The sequence below is a fragment of the Podarcis muralis genome, chromosome Z (assembly GCF_964188315.1).
Source record: "Podarcis muralis chromosome Z, rPodMur119.hap1.1, whole genome shotgun sequence".
In the NCBI taxonomy this organism is placed as follows: domain Eukaryota; kingdom Metazoa; phylum Chordata; class Lepidosauria; order Squamata; family Lacertidae; genus Podarcis; species Podarcis muralis.
Window position 1 is genome coordinate 24,306,112 of NC_135673.1, and position 20,704 is coordinate 24,326,815.

The following is a 20,704-nucleotide window of genomic DNA, read 5'->3' on the forward strand; positions in this document are numbered from 1 at the left end:
ATTAACAGTGAACTTTCTGGTGGTTCCAGTGAATGTTTCCGATGTATCTCCAGATTTCAACTCAATATAGCTAGAATGATCTTCAGCAAGTGGAATGAGCTGAGTCTGAAGGTGGGGTAAAGGAGGAATTTGTTCAGCCCGCTTTTCACAACTGACTGACTCAACTGAATGGTTGCAAACATATGATTGCAGTTTAGAACCAAAACTTGATTGTTCATTACAACACAACTCCAGATTGTATTATGTACTTTTTTGGATTTTGCAATGTAGTTTTGGTCATGAAATGTACACACAAAGTGGGGCACATGGCCATCCATCATGAATGCTTTAGTTAAGATTCTTGCATTGCAGGGAGTTGGACTAGATGTTCCTTGGCGTCCCTTCCAACTCTACGGTATAAGGAAACAGGTCTCTCAAGTAATCTGGTCCATGGTTCCCACTGGATAGGTTATCCTGTGTTCTTCCAGTCATGACTGGCAACCACCATCTTTTCTTCTCTTGGGTGCTTTAATATCATGTTGTACTTGTATGTCTATGAATGGTTGCTCCTTTAGTACCTGTGTGTTATGTTTACGTGTGTGTGTGTGTGTGTGTGTGTGTGTGTGTGTGTGTGTGTGACAGAGAGACAGAGAGAAACCAGGCCCTGAGCTGTAGAGGCCATTATATAAGTACCAGCAGCTTGAACTTGGACCAATAGTGGATTGGCAGCCAGTGCAATCCCACAAGTAGCATGTTATATGCTTATATGCTGATGGGTAGTTTGCTCTCACAAACAACCTAGCCGTTGCACTTTGTACCAGCTGCAGCCTCCACAACAACCCCAAGAGCAGCCCCATGTAGAACAAATTGCAGTAATCCAACCATGAGGTTACCAATGCTTGGACAATGTATGGAGCATATGGAGGCTGACTGATTTATCCCTAGTGTGGGGTCTGGGCATGTGTACTATCAAAATCTGCTGGGGGTGCGAGGGACTTGTATTGACAAACACCTCTCTCTCTCTCTCTCTCTCTCTCTCTGTGTGTGTGTGTGTGTGTGTGTCTGTCTGTCTGTCTCTCTTTGGAATTGACCCTAACCTAAATGAGACAAAGACTCTCAATTATACCATGTTTTTGTTTGATGTAATTACACAGTCAAAGATTCTTTGTGCCCTTCTTACATGAAAAAACACACACACAAACAGAAACAAATGCAGGAAGAGCAGCAACAGAATGATGCCAGCAGCATCCTCATTCACTTCCCCCCAGTCCCTGTTCAACATTATGAATGCAAGCCTGCATAGCACATCATTTTCCTAATCATGTAGTACTATTGAAATGCTTTGCTAAAATTATAAGCATTAACCAGCATGCAAAATCATACAATAGTGTTGCTGTCACTGGCAATTTTACAACCCTTCAAAAGAAATCAGCTTGGGGTGTGCGGTTATTTATTTATTTATTTATTTATTTAATCAATCAATCTCCCTCCTTCCTATTGTGGCAATTGCCCCCTCTTTTATGAGGTCAGATGATTTAGTCGCAATGTCAAAGCTCAAGAGAGGCAAAGTAGTGGAATCAGGCAGTGAATGTGGAACACTGACATCATGCAGAGGGCAAAAGTAAGATTAGTGCCAGGATTAATGATAGTAAAGATGCCCTGATCTACAGATGCAGAGAATCTCGGAGGCAGTACCATTGACCCAGACAGTGGCAGGTCCCATTTCACTGGCTCAGGCCACCCTCTCCCACTGCCTCCCTCACAGAATCCTAACTTACCTGGGTTGTTTGGCAGTGGTTTCTGGGTTCTCACAAGGTCTATGATATCTTGCTGGAACCTGGAATATGCCACTTGTCCTCTTATATTCTGCCACCTGCGGCCGTTGCCTCAGTCCGGCTCTGGACCCAGAGTCCTGACCAATGGAAGAAAGGGTGGATTCCAGGACCAAGGATGGGGCAGAAATGTAAAGTGATGCATGTTAGGCTGCAAACCTTAGAGTCATAAATGATAGTTCAATGAAGGTGTCGACTCAGTGCCCAGCCGTTGTGAAAAAAGCAAATTCCATTCTAGGGATCATTAGGAAAGGAACTGGAAATAAAACTACTGATTTCAAATTGCTGTTAAGATGCAACCACGTTTGGAATACTGTGTGCAGTTCTGGTTGCCTCATCCAAAAACGTAAATTGTAGATGTAATGGTTTGGAAAAGCACAACCAAAATGATCAAGAGGGTGAAACGATTCCCTTGTGAAGAAAGGTTGGTGGGTTTGGGACATTTTAGTTGAGAGAAAATGCGAGTAAGAGGTGCCATGATAGAAGTGTATGTAACTATGCATGGCATGGAGAAAGTGGATAGGGAAAAGTTTTTCTCCCTCTCTCATAACACTAGAACTCATGGACATCCAATGAAGCTGAATGTTGAAAACTTCTGGGAACTGTAGTTTCCATTTGGGAATTAATAGCTCAGTCAGAGGTAAAGTACGGTAAACTAAATGTACTTTGAATGAGTGGTTATGAGCTACCAAAGGCAGTTAACAAATATTTGCGTGATATTCAGAAAATACACAGAGGGTATTAATTTGACTTCAAATTATTTAGAGGAGAATTTGGAGAAATAATTTCTCTCAGCTTTTCCCCTTCAGATTGCAACTGCCTACTACTACATCCTACTGTGAATAAGGGGCCATAGTCTTTAGTAGTTTTAAGGTAACCCGGGACATGGGTGGCGCCGTGGTCTAAACCACTGAGCCTCTTGGGCTTGCCAATTGGAAAGTCAGCAGTTCAAATCCACGGGACGGTAGTGAGCTCCTATTGCTCTGTCCCAGTTCTTGCCATCCTAGCAGTTCAAAAGCATACCAGTGCAAGTAGATAAATAGGTACCACTGCGGCAGTGGTGCACTCTGACTTCCGTCTCGGTGCCCATTGTGCCAGAAGCAGTTTAAGCATGCTGGCCACATGACCCAGAAAGCTGTCTGTGGACAAATGCCTGCTCCCTTGGCCTGAAAGCGAGAGGAGTACCACACTCTATAGTCACCTTTGACTGGACTTAACCATCCAACCTTTTTACCTTAGTAGGTTTCTACCTTAAACAGTATATGGGAAAAAATCTGCAAAAGAAAACCAGGAATATTTCAGTTCTGTAATCAGTGTAATAATAGTCCCCCCCTTTTTTAAAAAAAGAAACCCTGCACATTAGGCTAATGTTTTCCCCATGTGATCCAACTGTGTATGAGCAATGCTTTCTCTGACCGTAGACCGGTATGTCTAATGCTGAAGCCACAGCTGGTAAGTCCTGGGTGCCGTTTTGCCTGCAGCATTTGAATTTGTAAGCCAGGGTAGTGACATGAGTGACACGTGAGTAGGAGGGAATATGACAGACAGGATCAAAAGTAATTGCTGAGTGTGATGCACTTACAGATTTTCCTCTTGTTAAGCCTGCTTCTCTCCCCAGTGCTTCCTCTCCATCTGTTACTTTATCAGCTTTTGGGGAGAGAATAGACACCAGTCCTTGAAATCTTATAGCAAAATGTCCTCCATGAGGAACTTCCGTATTAGGAAAGGCACTGTAGCAGCTTCTGGGACTCCTTAGTTTAAAGAAAAGGCAATAAAAGAGGCAGCATGATAAATGTTTTACGATACGATACAATATGATATCTTTATTGTCATTGTCCCATACAGAACAATGAAATTGAAAAATCTACATAAGACATTCAAAAACCCCTAAAAACTCTGAAACCCCATTTTAAAATATAATATACCATAGAGATTCCTTATACTGCATTTAAAACCAGAATTGCATTTGGATAGAAACTGTTTCTCAGGCGGCTAGTCCTGGTCTTTATAACCCTATACCTTCTTCCAGAAGGCAGAAGCTGAAAGAGATGATTTCCGGGGTGCGTACTATCCTGCGCTATCTCTGCAGCTTTCTTATGGCACCTGACAGCATAGATTTGATCTAAGGTGGGAAGAGTGCACCCTCTGCAGCCTTTACAACCCTGGCAGCATTGTTTTTCCCCTGGCCGTGCAGCTCCCAAACCACACACACAGACCATAAGTTAATACACTCTCCACAGTACAATGGTAAAATGCCATCAACAGGTCTTTTTCAGAAAATTCTCAGAAAATATAACCTCTGCTGTGCTCTCTTCATCAGGTCTTTGCTGTTTTCTCCCCAGGTTAGGTCATCTCTCAACTCCATTCCCAGAAATCGAAACACCGAGACCTGTTCCACGCACTTCCCCTCAATAATAAGTGGCTGAATATTCAATTTACATTTCCTAAAGTCCACCATAATCTCTTTTGTTTTCTTTAAGTTAAGGAGTAAGTTGTTTTTCTTGCACTCCTCCCCCAACTGCTCAACTTCCTTCCTATAGGCCACCTCCCCCTCTCCAACCGTGGTTAAACCAACCACCGTTGTATCATCTGCAAACTTAATGATCTTATTACTGGGGTATTTGGGGGCACAGTCAGCTGTATAGAGCATATATGAAAGCGGGCTCAACACACACACCCCTGCAGCATCCCCGTATTCGTGATGAGATCCGCAGAGACGTGGGAACCCAACCTGACCCTTTGGGAATGGTTTGATAGAAAATCTAATATCCACCTGCACAAACACGGTGGAAGATCCAGGTCTAATAATTTGGGCACCAATCTATGCAGAATAATAGTATTAAATGCAGAACTAAAGTCTACAAATAACAGTCTCTCATAGTTCCCTTGATTCTCCAAATGAGTCAGGACAGCGTGCAAAGCCATTGCCACAGCATCCTCCATGGATCTCTTTGCCTTGTACACAAACTGGTAAGGGTCAAGTCCCACTGGCAGACAAGATAAGATGCGGTTCCTCACTAGTTTTTCCGAAACATTTCATTATAATGGGTGTCAACGCCACAGGGCGAAAATCATTCAGACCGTGTATCTTTGATTTTTTTGGCAGGGGTATAATGGTAGCGGATTTCAGACAGGGTGGAACAGTGGCTTGGGCCAGAGACTGGTTAAAAATCTTTGTAAAGATTCCTGCCAGTTGGTCCAAACAATCTCTTAGCACCCTGCCAGCCACCCCATCCGGGCCCATACCTTCCTCGTGTTTATCTCCTTTAATATTCACCTCACTTCTCCCTTTTCCACCCTGGCAGCATTTCCTGTAGGTAGTGACGCCAATAGCTCTGGCATCCCTGTTGGAGTCACTGTTGGTGTCACCTCAAATTGGGCAAAGAAGGTATTCAACTCTTCCATCAAGAAAGCAGTACTCTCTACCACTGATGAATTTCTCAATTTATAACCAGTCAGATGTTGGACTCCCTGCCACATTTGTCTAGTACAGTGGTGCCTCGCAAGATGAAATTAATTCGTTCCTCGAGTTTTTTCGTCTAGCGAATTTTTCGTCTTGCGAAGCACGGTTTCCCATAGGAATGCATTGAAAATCAATTAATGCGTTCCTATGGTCAAAAAAAGTCCAAACAAAGCCAAATTTGGTACAACAAGAGTTTATTAAGTGCTCTTTAAAGTCACACATACTGTAAAGAGCATTTCAAAATTCAAACCCAGAAATTTTTTTAAAAAACAGCAGAGTGGCCCAATGGTCACAGAAAATCATAAAAATGCAGAAAAAAAACACACAAGCTTCCAGATTCTTGCAAACCCCTCCCCAACTGCTCCCCCAGCCACCCACCACACAGAAATTCAAACCCAGAATTTTTTTCGTCTTGCGAAGCAAGCCCATAGGGAAATTCGTCTTGCGAAGCAGCTCGAAAAACGGAAAACCCTTTCGTCTAGCAAGTTTTTCGTCCTCCGAGGCATTCGTCTTGCGGGGCACCACTGTATCGTGATTTCTCAGATGGTCCTCAATTTTTCCTCTGTACTCCGCTTTTGCTTTCCTGATACCCCTCTTCAAGTTCACTCTTTCTATGCCATACAATACCCGGTCCCCAGTTCTAAAAGCAGAATTTCTGGCCTTCAACAATCTCCTAACCTCTCCCGTCATCCAGGGCTTCCTATTCGGATACAACTTAACATACTTTTCCCTGGTGACATTTGCTGTGCAGAATCTAATATAATCCAGGACCGTTGATGTATAAGTTTCTAGATCTTGATGGTCGAACATATTCCAGTCGGTCTCCTGGAAACAGTCCTGCAGCTGCTGAGAGGCTCCCTCAGGCCACACTGTAACCATCCGTGTTTGTATCTGGCCTTGTTTCCTGAGGGGTGTGTATACTGGTGTCAGAAGCAGGGACAGATGATCTGAACCACCAAGGTGCGCCAAGGTCTTGACCTCATATGCCCGTCTAATGTTCGTATACACCTTGTCAAGAGTATTTTCTCTCCTTGTTGCACACTCAATGTGCTGATGGAATTTTGGGACTACTGCCCTCACATCTGTGTGATTGAAGTCCCCCGCAATAATGTGCACAGCCTCCGGGTATCTGCTCAATTTAGCATTGATGTTTTCATGCACACTACTCATGGCCCTGCATGCATTTGCAGTTGGTGCTATGTACACCGCTGTTAACACCACTGTTGTAATTTTTTAAAATTATGCACAGCATAGAGAAAGTGGCGAGAGAAAAAGTTTTTTTCTCTGTCTCATAACACTAGAAGTCATGCACACTCAATGAAGCTGAATGTTGGAAGATTCAGGACAGATAAATGAAAGTGCTTATTCACACAGTGCATCGTTAAACTGTGGAACTCACTCCAGCAGGAGGCAGTGATGGCCACTGGCTTTAAGAGGATTGGACAAATAAGGCTATGCTTTGCTTCCACAGTTGGAGGCAGTAATGCTTCTGAATACTAGTTCCTAGAAATTGCAGGAAAGAAGAGTGCTTTTGTGCTTGTCCTGCTTGTGGATTTCCTACAAGCATGTAAGTGGCCACTGTGAGAATAGGATGCTGGACTAGATGGGCCACTGGCCTGATTCAGCAGGCTGTTATATTCTTATGAGGATTTGTGAAAGGAGATTCCACATGCATTAAAACAGGGGTGAGGACGCACTGTGGGCCAGATTTAGCCTGCTAGGCTTCCCCATGTGGCTGTTTCCCCCAGACATGACCACCTGCAACACTTGATATCATACATGATGTGAGGTGTGTAATAGGTAGAGACATGGTTGGATTTGCTATGTAGGAGAAAAGTAGGATTGAATTGAGGAGCAAGGAATTTCAAACATGGGGGGGGGGGGGGGAGGCTGTTTTAATGGTTTGCGACAATAAAGTTTTAAATGAACAAGGGAGTTCAGTGCTAAGAATTTTTTTCCCCTGATCAAAGCGCTGCTTAGAAATTGAAAGTAACCTCCATTTGATCCTGTGGCAATTATATTTTAGTTAGGAAAAATAAATTAGCTTAATGTTATCTTTCCTGTTTTACACTTGTTAAACTTAATAAATGTTAGTTTATTTAGTAATTATTTTAAATTGCTATTAGTAGTTCATACCCTTTTGTTTGTTCCCTTTTCCCTCCAATGAAAACTACTCAAGACACTCTTTTAAAGTTTAAATAACAATAACTTTTACTCTCAGTGTCCTTGAACTTGTTAGATAAAATATATATGTAGAAGGCAGGCAGGTATCGCTTATGTTACTAATGTATTACATAGATTCATTACTAAGACTCATACTCTTACAGATTCTTATTCTGAGGCAAACAACAGCACAACAGAACAGACCTATTGCTCAGCTGCTCTAACAACACAAAAAGACTGTTATAAACTGATTTAATGTCAGGAGCTGGAGTCAAGCGTTGGTCAGCAATCAAAGAAAAACATGGTGTCAGTGAAGTTAACTCTTTATTCAGTACACCAAAACAGAACAGGCCTAGTGATTCCAGCAACTCTTTCCAGGAGGTCTTGCTCCAACAATGCAGTTGTGAGATCTTTCCGCCACTTCCTAAGCCTCTTCCTCTACAGGCTCTTTCCCAAGCAGTCACAAACTGCACCTGTGCACAACCCCTCTCTGCTCCGCCCTCTTCATTTCTCTGTGTGTTCTAAGAGAACAGAGGGGAGGAGAGCTGGTTGCAGAAGAATGAGGAGACTCCTGGCTTCTTCAGCAGCCTTCTTCTGGTCAGCCCCCAAAGGAACCATAGTAAGATTGGAGCTGATTTATAGGTTCTGGACTGCTCTCTGCCCCAGACTTTTCCTGCTTACCAAACCCTGTTGCCTCTTCAGCTTCTGACACCCCCTCCTCCCAGCCTGCTCCCTCTTCTCCCTCTGACCATTCATTGTCATCCCACCAACCAATCCCCTGACTCTGAGCCTTCTTCCCTTGCAGGTTACCCAGCTGGTGCCCCCACCACTCCTTTGCATCCAGCCAGTCCAGGACACAAGGTATATGACCTCACAAGATTCTTTCTTAGAATGTTGCAGCCCTTGTGTGTATTAATCCTTTCCTTAGCATTTTGGATGTTTGTATCATTCATTCATATATATATATATATATATATATATATATTATTAGTTTTCTTACTTAACAAAAAGTTAACAAAAATAATAACAAAAGGAAAAGCCTACATCCACCCACATTTCACAGATGCTTCCCCTGTGGGGAAGGACTTTGTTTATTTGAAATGGGCTATGCCTATTGGTTCTCATGTTACAATAAGAGATAAGGCTATGAAGATCTCATGGCGGAGACGGGAGATGTAATAAGGGAGATGTAATGAGACTGGATTGTTAATAAGATCAAAAATATTCAGTATGGCAAGTATACCTTTGGATATTCCACTGACTGCTGGCGGTCTTTAGCAAATGTTTGCTGAGCAAATAAAATTGATTAGATCAAAGACTGATGAAATTTGGGGGTAAAAGTAAACTAGGGACAAATGAAATGAACAGCTGAATCAAAGATGATACAGAGACTTTGGAGAGGAATATGGATAAAGGACTGGCAGAGGTTGAAATGGTAGAGTTGGAGGAAACAAATGGTGAAATGGAAAAGTCCTTCACAGAGGTGTTTGGAAGAATAAAACAGCCAAATGGAAGAGTTGTGATTCTGGAGGAATGGCTCTGTGTACAACTAGGACTAAACTCAGAGGAAAAAGCTATCAGATCTCTGGCGCTCCTTTGGAAAAAGAATGGAAGAAATGGAAATATATGATTTTAGTCATATATGGAAAACAATGGCAAACACAACAGGTGCGGAGAACTGAAGAAACAAAAATGGATGTGAATTCAACCCTGCTTACTGTATATCTGCCCACATCCATGTAGGTCAACTTTGACAGGTGGGTGAGACAACCCACCTGTCAGTTAACTGACATTATAACAGCAGTTGGTTTACAATTGGGTGGTCCTGCCCACCTGTCAAAGTTGGCTTACAGTAGAGTGTGAGATAGATCTGCCCTGCCCTGTAGAAACTTGCCCTGGAACCTGATGGATAATAAATATAATAAAAACAGTACACTGAAGGTTCCTGCCTGATGTCCACAGGCAGGGGGTTCCAAAGCAAGTTTTCCCCTTTCTTTAATGGACCTTTGGAGGCATGCAGAGTAAATCCCTGCACACTTTACATCCAGGGTGAGCAACCTTTGGAGCCTGAGAGCTACATTCCCTGTGAGCAAAAGTTCTCAGCCTCCCAAGCTCAAAAATAGGTTTTGGTGAGGTGTGGAGGATCAGATCCTGCAGCCAAACACATTATGAGTGGGATTTGTTGTGGAAGCTGTTGTACCTCTGTGAGAACAGGATGCAGGACTGGATGGGCTTTTGGCCTGATCCAGCAGGTCTCTTCTTATGTTCTTATATTATTATCAATTTCACTAGCGTCACTACCCTGCAGGTCAAAGGCTAAAGGACAAACAATGCTCCTTTCCCAGACTAGATGCTATAGGGGTGAGCAAACAAGGGTTTGCTTGCAACAAGTCTCATTACATTCTTATTACATCTTCCAAAGTACAGGCAGCTCCCACGGTCTTCAAGGAAACACTCACTCTAGAGATGACTTTTAAAGAGCCAGAGAGTCCCATCTAAAGATTTGAATTGGCCCTTTAAGAAAAGTGCTTCCCTCTCTAGCAGTTTTGCCCCCTGCTGTGACTTTCATCTTTAATTCATTAAGCACAACTGCACTTAGTGACGAAGAGCATTTACGCCTGATGAGCTGGCAAAGTTCTGATGTGCTTTTATGCAAGGTTCCCAAGAAATAAAAAAAGTTGCTACAGTAGAAATCACATGAAATCCTATTCTTCTTTGTTTGTTGCCGTGTCAGAAGCATACAGTAGGAGATTGCACAATTTGGGATAAGCATTACCCCCTCCCCCGCCCATCCCTGTTCTCTTTGGACTTGAAGCAAAGAGACCCAGGTTCAAATGCTCACTCACCTGAGAAGCTCATCAGGTGACCTTGGGGCTGTCACCCTCTCTCCACCAAGTTTACCTTGCAAGGTTGTTGTGAAACTGCTCAGCAGAATGATATGAAACCTCCGTTCCTGGTGTTAGGAAGCGCTTATCTACAATCAGGTTGATACCTTGAACATTGTGATTCATAACTTGCCTTCCAGAAAGGCTAGAGACATACATTTTTTTTTAAAAAAAGAGAGCTCAGACTTGGGGCCCCTTGCAGGCATTGGCCCTAGTGCAATTATGCTGATTATACCATTGATAATCTGCCCTTGCTCCCTGCTGAAATCCTGTAACAGTGTAACTTCTTATACCACAAATGGTCTGGTTCATTTTTCTTGTTTTGCTGCAGCCCCTCCAGATAGCAATAATTAGGTAGCACTGGGGAAGCATTGCAAGAACAAACTAAAGTGGAATAAGCTCACTGCTAATACACTGTTACTGTGTCAAGAACATATTGCAGAATGCACCTGCAATAAAACACCAGTCTGGAAGGGCCCATTAACAACATCACACTGGCCCCAAGTGTCATGGTGGGATCTATATTGCTTTATTTCAGGCTCCTTTAAATAAGTTATGGGTTTGCAGAAGTGGGGGCATATTCCGCTAAATTCATGGGTGCCAGATCTTCTCCATAATTCCTGAATTTGGTAAAAGTTAGAATAAATCAAGGTTTGCTTAAACTGCCAAGCACGGAACCCCCTGGATATAATTATGCTAACGAGGCACTCCAGCTCAGCAGAGGCAGCTGGGTGGGCCATTAGGATAGGATGAAGTCCAGTGATGGCCCATCAAGGAAACAGTCAGAGGGCAAGACTGCCAGGCAAAGGAGAGTGGGGACCCTCTTTGCTGTGTGCGGATGGGCAGAGGCAAAGGTCTAGTTTAGGGTTTCAACTTAGAATGAGGCAGGCTGGCCAGAGGTCCTTGGAATAGCTTAGCAGAAAGAAGGAGAAGGAGCAGCAGAACTCCATGTGAGCTGGGGATGACTGGCTGGAACTAAGAGACGCAAAGGATGGATTTTTGTGCCCTTAATGGGGAAGCCAGACCCCCCATATGATGTGAATGCTCTGTGATCCCTCCATTTGGGGAAAGGTATAAATGTGTAAATAAAACCATATATCATAAAGACACCACAGTCTCTGTTGTGCCTCATTGTCCCCAAAGGGTACACAGACTCTGGTAAGCGCGCTTGCAACCCCTGGAGTCCCACACCACTCGGAGATTGGGGTGGTGTGTTACAAAACCCATTCAGTGTGTCACAGGTCCTACTTGAAGGGAGGCAGCAAGTCTGGGTTATTCAGAATTCTAGCATCCAGGAAGAAATACAGAGGAAAAAATTGGAAGCATCCCTGTGAACTTGGACATGGTAAGCCTGTTTTACATTTCATATTGCAGTATCCTTTCGGTGCCACCCTCCTGATATCAGCATCACTGCCGCTTACCTGGGGAGTACAGAGGTGAGGCAGGGCACTGGTGAGGTGTAGGCTGTGCAGGACCACTGACAGAGTCTAACTGGTGCTTCTCCCTGGTGCGCCTCTGCAGCCGCCATGTGAGGCCTAAAAATGACCTCATGGTATAATTGAAGATATGCTTAGTATGCCTAATGGTATGAATGGAGATATGTCTGAAGTGTGAGTACAACCAGATGGTATGTGACACTGAAGATAAAAATAAAGATAGAGACTGCTTGATTCTGAAGATCAAGATAGACATTGCTTGATTTTGAAGAAAACAGGAAAGATGGACAAGCTGATGGAATGGACAAGCAGGATGTGCCGGATGAAGTCACAGGACATGTAGAGGACATATTGAGATTTTTTAAAAAAAACTTCTGAAAGGACATGATGAGTCAAAGGACATGCAGAGGACGTGTTGAGACAAGTAACCATTCTCAGAGGACATATTGAGACAAGTTATCTCTGGGTTAACCCAGAGGAAGAGCCGGACTGTGCTTTATGTGCGTGCCTGGCCCAGTGCCTGGTCCAGCAGACAGCAGCTGCTGTTCTCAAAAGACATGTTGGGACAAAGAACTATTCATAACTATCTGTGGAATCAGCCTGACAACAGCTATCGTCTAGTCCAACCCCCTGCAATACAAGACAGTGCAGCCATACGAGGATCGAACCTGAAACTATAAAACAGCTGGTAAAACCCTGGTACAGCGCGTTGCTTTCCTGCTGCAGAGGTGGCCGTCCACAGACTTTTAAAAAAGATTGATCACCTTTTTTAGTGGGTCCATCCATCTGGTGAGTATGAATGAAAGGAGCGAATGAGTTGTTATTAGTTACTACCACCATAATCAACTACCTCTATAATCAATAAAATGGTTATTTCTAAGAAGATTTGGGTCGTTTTGTTTCTACTTGAAAACACTCTGATCTAAAAGAATCTCCTGCCATTAGACTTATGACAGAACTGGTGACGAGGCTGAGATCAGTAGTGATTTGAAAGAAAAGACATTATGGCTTCTGAAAAAAGTTTTTTGTGGGGGGGGGGGAGTACCTAGACGAGCAATGTGGGAGGACTCTAAAGAACAGTTGAAATATTTTTTGTATGGAGAAATTCTTTGGGAGAAATCAGACTAGATGGAGGAATTGGGATTGGCAAAGTACTCCAAAATCAGGTAATGGCCAGGAATGGCTAAGAAATATAAAGAAAGCTCGGTGCTGCAGGAACAGCCCATGAGCTAAAGATGTTGGAAAAAGAGGGTGCCTCTTTAAGAAGTGAAATACAAACTCTGCTTGAGTATAAAGCAGGACAACCAGGTGAAAACTTAGGTTACACCTGGGAAGATAGAATAAGAGAGCCCTGCTCTTAAAAATGAGATACAAACTCTGCTTGAGTATAAAAAGAGGGAGACTGAAAACACCCAGGAAGAATATACATGGAAAGATAAAGTCCTAGAAACCAGCAGACATGCTTGATAAGAAAACGGGTAAAAGATCCTTTACAGAAAAGGGACATGGCATTATGTTTTATGGAAGATTTGTTGGATTGGCTTATAAATAATGCCCAGAACCAATGAACTTTAATAGAGTTGAACTCAATGAAATGGCTGCACAGGTAAAGGTTTTGAAAATCTTGGTAAAAGGAGGAAGAAAAAAATTGAGAAAGTAAAGTGTGGAGCATATAGAAAAGGAAATGCTGCAACAGAAGCTTCTCCTTCAAGGAGAAAACCTGTTAAAAATGATGAAGATGAAATAGAAAATGTACAGATGGAAATAGAACGGAAGGTAGATGAGGGCATATAAGAAAGACCCATGTGAGGGATTTGATTTCTTTGGTTGTGCTGATGGTTGTGAGGACGATCCCTGTTGTAATCCTGTAGGAGTAAGTGTTAAGGTATTCACAAGCCTCAGTGTGTATGTATATGGGGGAACAGGAGAGCAGGGCAAAGACAGTTACAGACAGTTACTGAAGTACAGGAACAGATGACAACCGGGGAATTAAGGGAATTAAAAACCCAAGGAGAAGGGGAAAGTTCTACTGTAGGAAAAGCAGTTAAGCTGTCAGAACAGATATCTAAACATGGGCTTACCCCTGAAGAAGTTAATAGATTAATGAGAATGATTAATGGAATGGGAGAGCATGCAAGCACAGTCCTACGTTTAGGAATAAATTTAGCTTTAAGGGATTGCATGGGGGAGACAGGTCTCCCCAAAGCTAAAAAGCAAGTTTTGTATTGGACTTAAAAACCGGGGAAATATCCTATTGCCTTTTGTTTGAAGATATATATACAGTGGTACCTCTGGATATGAACGGGATCTGTTCCAGGGCCCCGTTCGCATACTGAAGTAAATGTAAGATGCGACTGCGCGTGCGCAGGTCGTGTTTCGCCGCTTCCGCACATTCGTATTACGTCATTTTGAGCATCTGCACATGCATGAGTGGCGGAACCTGGAAGTAACGCGCTCCATTACTTCTGGGTTGCCGCAGAGCTCAACCCGAAAATATTCATCCCAAAGCCACGTCAACCCGAGGTATGATTGTATAGATATATAACTAGAGATATATAGGTATATATATACGGAAATGTATTATGCAGATTTTATAGAGCCGAGGAGTGGAGCAAATTGGGAAAATAGTAAAATGGAAGAAGTAGCAAACGCAATACGGGATGTTGATGTTTTAAAAATGCCCCTTGATGGAACGAAAGTAGGAATAAAATAGATGATAGGAATCCAGGGACCAAACTGGCCCCACTCATGGCTAGAACTCATGGCCATGACCTATACATTTGCAAGCAGGTTTATATCAGAAATTTGATAAGGAATATCGCCCAATTGCGTATGCCTCTAGAAAACTGAATAAGCTTGAATTGAAATATGATGAATGTGAAAAGGCTGCTACTGCCACGGTTTTACAGTGTACAATGCCAGGCTTTAGTTCTACCAAATTAGCTCAATGGACTGTTAATTTAGCACAAAAGGGTGTGGTGTCTGAAACTATTAAAATACCAGACCTTATGGTATCTATTGTAGAAACTGGCAGTACCAATGATTGTTCACCTGTGCTCCCAACAGAAATTGTGAATATACACAAAGGCGAATGGAATTCACTGTCTGAAAGCAATTGTGCAATATTTATGGATGGAAGTTGGTATCAAACTGGCTCCCAAATAATAAAATGGGCTTGGCTTTTGGCAGGAATGGAATGATTCAATTGTGGTATTATTGAAGGACAATGTAGTGTACAAGATGCCAAAGTCTTGGAAGTGATATCAGCCTTAAGACAGAAATCTGACCTCTTACAAGAGTGTAATAAAAAAAAGGGGGCTAAAGATAATTGAATGACAGGGAAAGGAAAAGTAGAAAGATTAAACCAGACCCTCCCCCCAAAAAACCAGAATGTTGAGAAGATTAGGGGGGGAAATCTGGGAAGGATTGGGATGAAAAATTGCCCACTGTGTTGGCAGCTATAAGAAGCAGCCAAACAGGGATAGCAGGATTGTCCTCCTATGATATATTATTTGGATTTAAAATGTCTTTGGGATTTCCTGTCACAGTATTGGATATGAAACAAATGGAAGAATCAGAAATGAATTTCTTACAACTTTTAAAGGAGAGTGAATTTATGAGGCAAGAAATACATGAAACTTGGTTATAAGCAGATAATTTGAACGAAGCAATTAAAAGGGAAAATATTATGTTACCAGTTTGCTTACAAGTAATGAATATGATTTAGGAGCCAAGCAACAGCTTGGTGGTGGGGTCCATAAGCCATATTGGATTTTATTTATCCCTGTTCTTGTCTTATACGGATGGACGGTGAAAAACGGAAATGGGTACACTGAAATCAATTAAAGCCTTTTTCAATTTCTCTAGGTTGGTGTCTGATGAAGGATGTTGAATAATGATTATGTATTTCTTTTTTCTTTGGTCTTTTTCTTCCTGTTTCTGTGTCTGTGTGACTCTGTTTGTCTTTTTCTGTGGTCGACCAAAGAAACAAGAGGATATTGAGCTCCAACAACTGAAAAAAATGGGAGGACCTTTACCAAGTATATTAAAGGAAGTAACCAGAAACCATTATCATTCGCCAACTGAAACAGGGAAACACTATCCCTAATAACATTAAAACAGCATACTTTTCAAACTATTTTAGTACCAAGAAAACATCCAGTGGTTGTGTTTACAAGAAGAGTGGGAGAAAGAGAAGTAGTATTGGTGAAATATCCTATGTTACAACCTGCATTACTTAGCCATTTTGACCTAGAAGAGGAAGAAAAATGTTTTCGGTTTATTTCCACATCATTTAGGTTATTATTCTTAGAGGATTGGGATGAATACCTTCCTGGAAAAAATGGTTTGTGACAATACATGGTGTTTGGGTCTTCTTTAGTATAATTGTATATGCAAAAATAAGGAGAAAAATACTCCTTCAGTTATTAAACTTCGTCATGAAAGCTGAAGGGTATTGTTTCAACCCTTATTGCACCAATAGGATATAAAATTCAATATGTCAGGCTTAAATGTGTCTACCTCTTTGCCATTTTGTAGAAATTATACCCATGAGTTTTATGAATTATTGGCAAAATCTAAATTATTTCAATGGAAATGAGCCCATTCCAGAAGGGATTTGTTGGATACAATCCTGGGAGGAATAGGTACAAGAACAGGAATTGCATATGCCTATGATATTGAGATCCAGGCATACAAGTTCCTTGGGACAATTACAGTTTCAGATATTGAGATTGCAAGGAGGTGATACAGTTGATTCATATAGGTTACATTTGTTGGAAGCAGGACTCTCAGAAAAAGCCATGCAGGCTATGAATAAAACAGTATTTCAAATACTTTATATAAGAAATAAAACTGCTGTGGCAATATGACAATTGGCGTGGAATTTATAGGAACGTGTCCTTATGTTAGAGAAAAATGTAGAAGGGGTTCCTCGTGCAATGGGTTTACAGAAAGAATGGGCAACTATTGATGGTTGGTACCACCTATATATTTATAAATGGGGAAAGGATATATTGTTTATGAGAATAATATCTTTGTAAAATACCACTCAAGGCAACATTAGGAGAGTAGAAATATGTAAAGTTGCAGCAAAAGTTGGTAGTTACGGACCAAAACTTATTCTATGGATATGTTACGTGTAAATCTAGTGTGGGCCTTATAAAGGATAATAGGACTTTTGAGCCGAATAGAATGTCATTTACAAAGGTTAACAAATTAATAATAATGAAATACGATGTATAGTTGCCCAGGAATCTGCTCTTACTGAATATCATTGGTGGGATATCTTTTATGGCTACTCATTGAAAGCATCTGCTTTTTTTTTCTTTTTTCTTTTTTTTTGAAATCATTTATTCAGCTTACTGTAATTTTACTGTCATTACTTTTATGTCCTGCATCTTATTTTGATGCTTACAACGTATTAATACTACTATTCAAGTATGTACTGCATTTCTTAAAGAATATATGTGATTTATTATTTATTAATAAATCAAGAAGGGGAGTCTGTGAGGCCTAAAAATGAATTACCTCCATAATCAACTACCTCTATAATCAATAAAACGGTTATTTCTAAGAAGATCTGTGTCATTTTGTTTCTTCTTGAAAACACTCTGATCTAAAAGAATCTCCTGTCATTAGACTTATGACACCCATCCTACTCCATCTCTTCTAGCTAAGCTGCAGCAATATCACTGTCAGGAGGGCAGCTCTGCTTCTGTATTAAACCATTTAAACAAACAAGGGAGTTTTCTATTAGGGACATGAAGGAGAAGTTCATTTTGGTTTAATTTTAATATACACCAGCCTAATTGGCACTTCCCAATTAGTACACAAGCCAAAATGCAGCATTCCTTGGAATTGTGCACTGCTCTGAATTATACTGCGCAGTGTTCATCAACCAGTAGACATTTCCAAAAATGTGTAACTTGAGGAAACCTGAGCATGCAGATTTGCATATTAAGGAAAGTAGCATGCTTGCAAAAATGCACATCAAAGGCACAATTGTGTACAGGAATGCACTTATTGGGAGAAATGTACATTTTTTAAAAATCACCCAAAGCAGAAATGGGCAAACTGAACTTAATACTGGCAAAACAAGAAACCGAGAAAAACTAAAATGCATAGATTTTTCCCATTCATACTTTTTATGTCTTTTGCCTTGGCAGATAAGTGTCTATGCCAATCAGCTGATGGTCAAAGCAAAGGGCTAGGGACTAAGTCCAACCCGCCCGCCCCATACCCAGCCAAACAAATTATCACCGCTATTGTCCATCATCTGCTTAGGCAGTATAAATAAAATAAAATAAAATAAAATGTGTGCTGTCTCAGCTCCTGGATCAGGCTTAAGAACAAGACACAGAGCCCCCTCCCCCTGCAGACCATATGAGCCCTAGCAAGCTGAAGATAAGTACAATTCCAATTGCAAACAGCTCTCAGCCAGCTAGATCCAGGCAAGTGTCACTTATAATTCAGCAGCACTTATAAAAACTTCAGGAGGAACATGCCAGAGGTAGTAAGCCATTAACCAGGATGATCTACATCTGTGTGAGCCAATCCTAAGGCCTGTTCCTACTTCCCATTGTAGAAGGTATGAAAACAAAATGGAATGTATTTTCAAACCATGGGTGGGGTCAAGGGCTGGCATGTCAGGCACCTGCTGAAGGACCACAAGAGCCATTGCTCACCTGCATTCCACTCTGACCTAGAGGAAGTGAGGAAGCAAGCAAACAGTAGTGATGGTGCACAGAAGCCTGCTGCTCACTGCCTCTCCACCTTACAAATGAGCTGGTGGTAGTAATGGCGAAGAAGAAGAACAGAGGTAGCTGTTCTTTAGAGCAAGGCAAGGCAGCAACCCAAAGCCTCCTTTGTTGGAAACAGCTTCCCAATATTGAGCTATACCCTCAGCAGCATATTTCAGTCTTGAGGGCTTAAAAAAACTGATTGGCCTGATACCGTTAGTCCCACCAGCTTTAAGGAGCTGTCTGTTGCCTGAAGGGCTGTTGCCTTATTCTGCAGCTTCTGGTTATGAGGGTTGCCAAAAGGGGTGTCTCCTGAGTTGGAAGCGTTGGACAAAGCTGCATCCTCTAAACTGGGCGATCCAGCAGTGGAGGTCGGGATTCTGAGACCTCTTCGTCAGAGTCCATTTCTAAGGTGGATTGTAAACTGTTGCCCAATAACGTGACACCTTGAGGTTCTGCAAGAAGACATGAGAAAGGCAAGAAGCAAAGTGGTGATCCTCCCCATTGCCCAAACTGAGATTACAAGGCGTTTGCTAAAGGTATCCTTTGAGAGACATGGTTGAGAAACCTGTACGCTTTACCCAGCAGCAGTTCCCCACTGAGGGTAAGTGTTGTCTTGGGTTTGAAATTGGTTCACAGAGCTAAAGAAAAACCTTGAAATCTGGAGCTACCTGGCCAGCCAGTCAGTCAGCCCCCCCCCCATCCTGTCTCATTCCCGCACCAATTGCATTGCAAGAGTAAACACACAATACAGAGGTCCCATTGGTAAAGAAGAAGAAAAACAGTGTTAACAGTTTCTTCAAATTTCTAAGGATGGCTTCAGATCTAAGCCAACATGGTGGTAGCCAGTTTCATAGCTGCATTGGGCAGAACTGAGGGAAGCGAGATAGACAGCAAGAAAGAGGAAGAGTGGAGCTTGGCACTTTGGCAGAAAAGCACAAAGTGTATTTCCTCTGGAATATCTGTTAGTCTCAACCCTACTCTCTGCTGACTACCCATGGCTATTCATTTGATGAGAGAAATTAGAGGATTATGCCCTTCTTAATCCAATCTGCATGAATCAGCTAGTGTGTATGCACAGAAACACTACCTTGGGTCACCCATCACCATTTGCATACAGCGCCTGAAGTGTTGGTCAAGGATTAATGCAGATCTTGGACCAAAGAAAAGGTTACCCACCTCCTGTTCTAAAGGAGAATTATGCTCTCTAGCCAGCTTTTTGAGCTCTTTTGTCCTGAATTCTGGCAAAAGCAACCAGCCCATTTCTTCTTGAAGGCCTGTTAAAATAAATCTGATAAAACAAGTTCGATCAGCCAAGCTCTTTGGGCCTGCCACCCTAACAGGGGACTCAGCAAAGCAAGCACATTTCGCTCCAGGAAAACATTTTATTTAATAAAGTTGACTCTGGGTTGAGTGATGTATGCCATCTGGAGACACAGCTTTCTCTCTCCACTCACTCCCTGCTCTAGAAAGAGCTCAATAAAAATACATTCATAAGTTCAGGGAAGGTTTATGTCATATCCGCAAGAGCCATTTAAACTGGATTTTGAATAGGTGGTGACATCACACAGTCTACATTAGGTCGCTCAAAATGTTAACATTTTTACACTTCCAGATAATTTAATATAACACAAACTGGGAATTGGCAGTGCAGCTCCATACATACTCATTCAGAAGTAAGTTCTATGGTGTTCAGAGGCATTTCCCTCAAGGTAGGCATTCTGGAGAAATTCAATTTAGTTCACATTTAAAGGCAACTCTGTGAAGTTTGCACTTTCTTTTTGTGTCTCTGTGTGTGTCAAATTGTTATTAAACTTTATCTTTACATATAAATTCCAGATTCCAAATTTGTTATACATATTTTTAAACGTTGACTTTCCGTCTTTCTTTCCATGCTGTTCTTAATCCCATTTACATATTGCATTCTAATAAGCATTTCACCTAAGATTTATTCTTCTATTTCATGTATTATCATTTTTCTTCCACTGCTCATATTTCAAATCCCGCTCGCAATTTCATCTGATTATGGTATTTTTTTCAGATACCCTAAAAAGGGCTTCCATTCTTCCATGAATAGTCCATCATGTTGGTTTCTTATTTTTGCCATTAGTTTTTCCAGTTCTGCATGGTCCATTCGCTCTAAAATCCATCTTCTTTCATTGGTGTTTCCTCTTTTCAGTTCTGTGTGTACAAGATTCTAGCCATT

The 20,704-nt window shown here is 41.8% G+C and overlaps 1 long non-coding RNA gene across 1 annotated transcript in view; it reads left to right on the forward strand.

Annotated features, from left to right (window-relative positions):
* The window catches only part of LOC144326164 (uncharacterized), a 50,571-nt gene extending 33,235 nt beyond the window's left edge, over positions 1-17,336 (forward strand). Inside the window, exons 3-4 of the long non-coding RNA XR_013391330.1 lie at positions 8,243-8,298; positions 15,744-17,336. This is a non-coding gene — a long non-coding RNA (uncharacterized LOC144326164). The remainder of the gene's footprint in view (positions 1-8,242; positions 8,299-15,743) is intronic.
* The last annotated feature ends 3,368 nt before the right edge of the window (positions 17,337-20,704 follow it).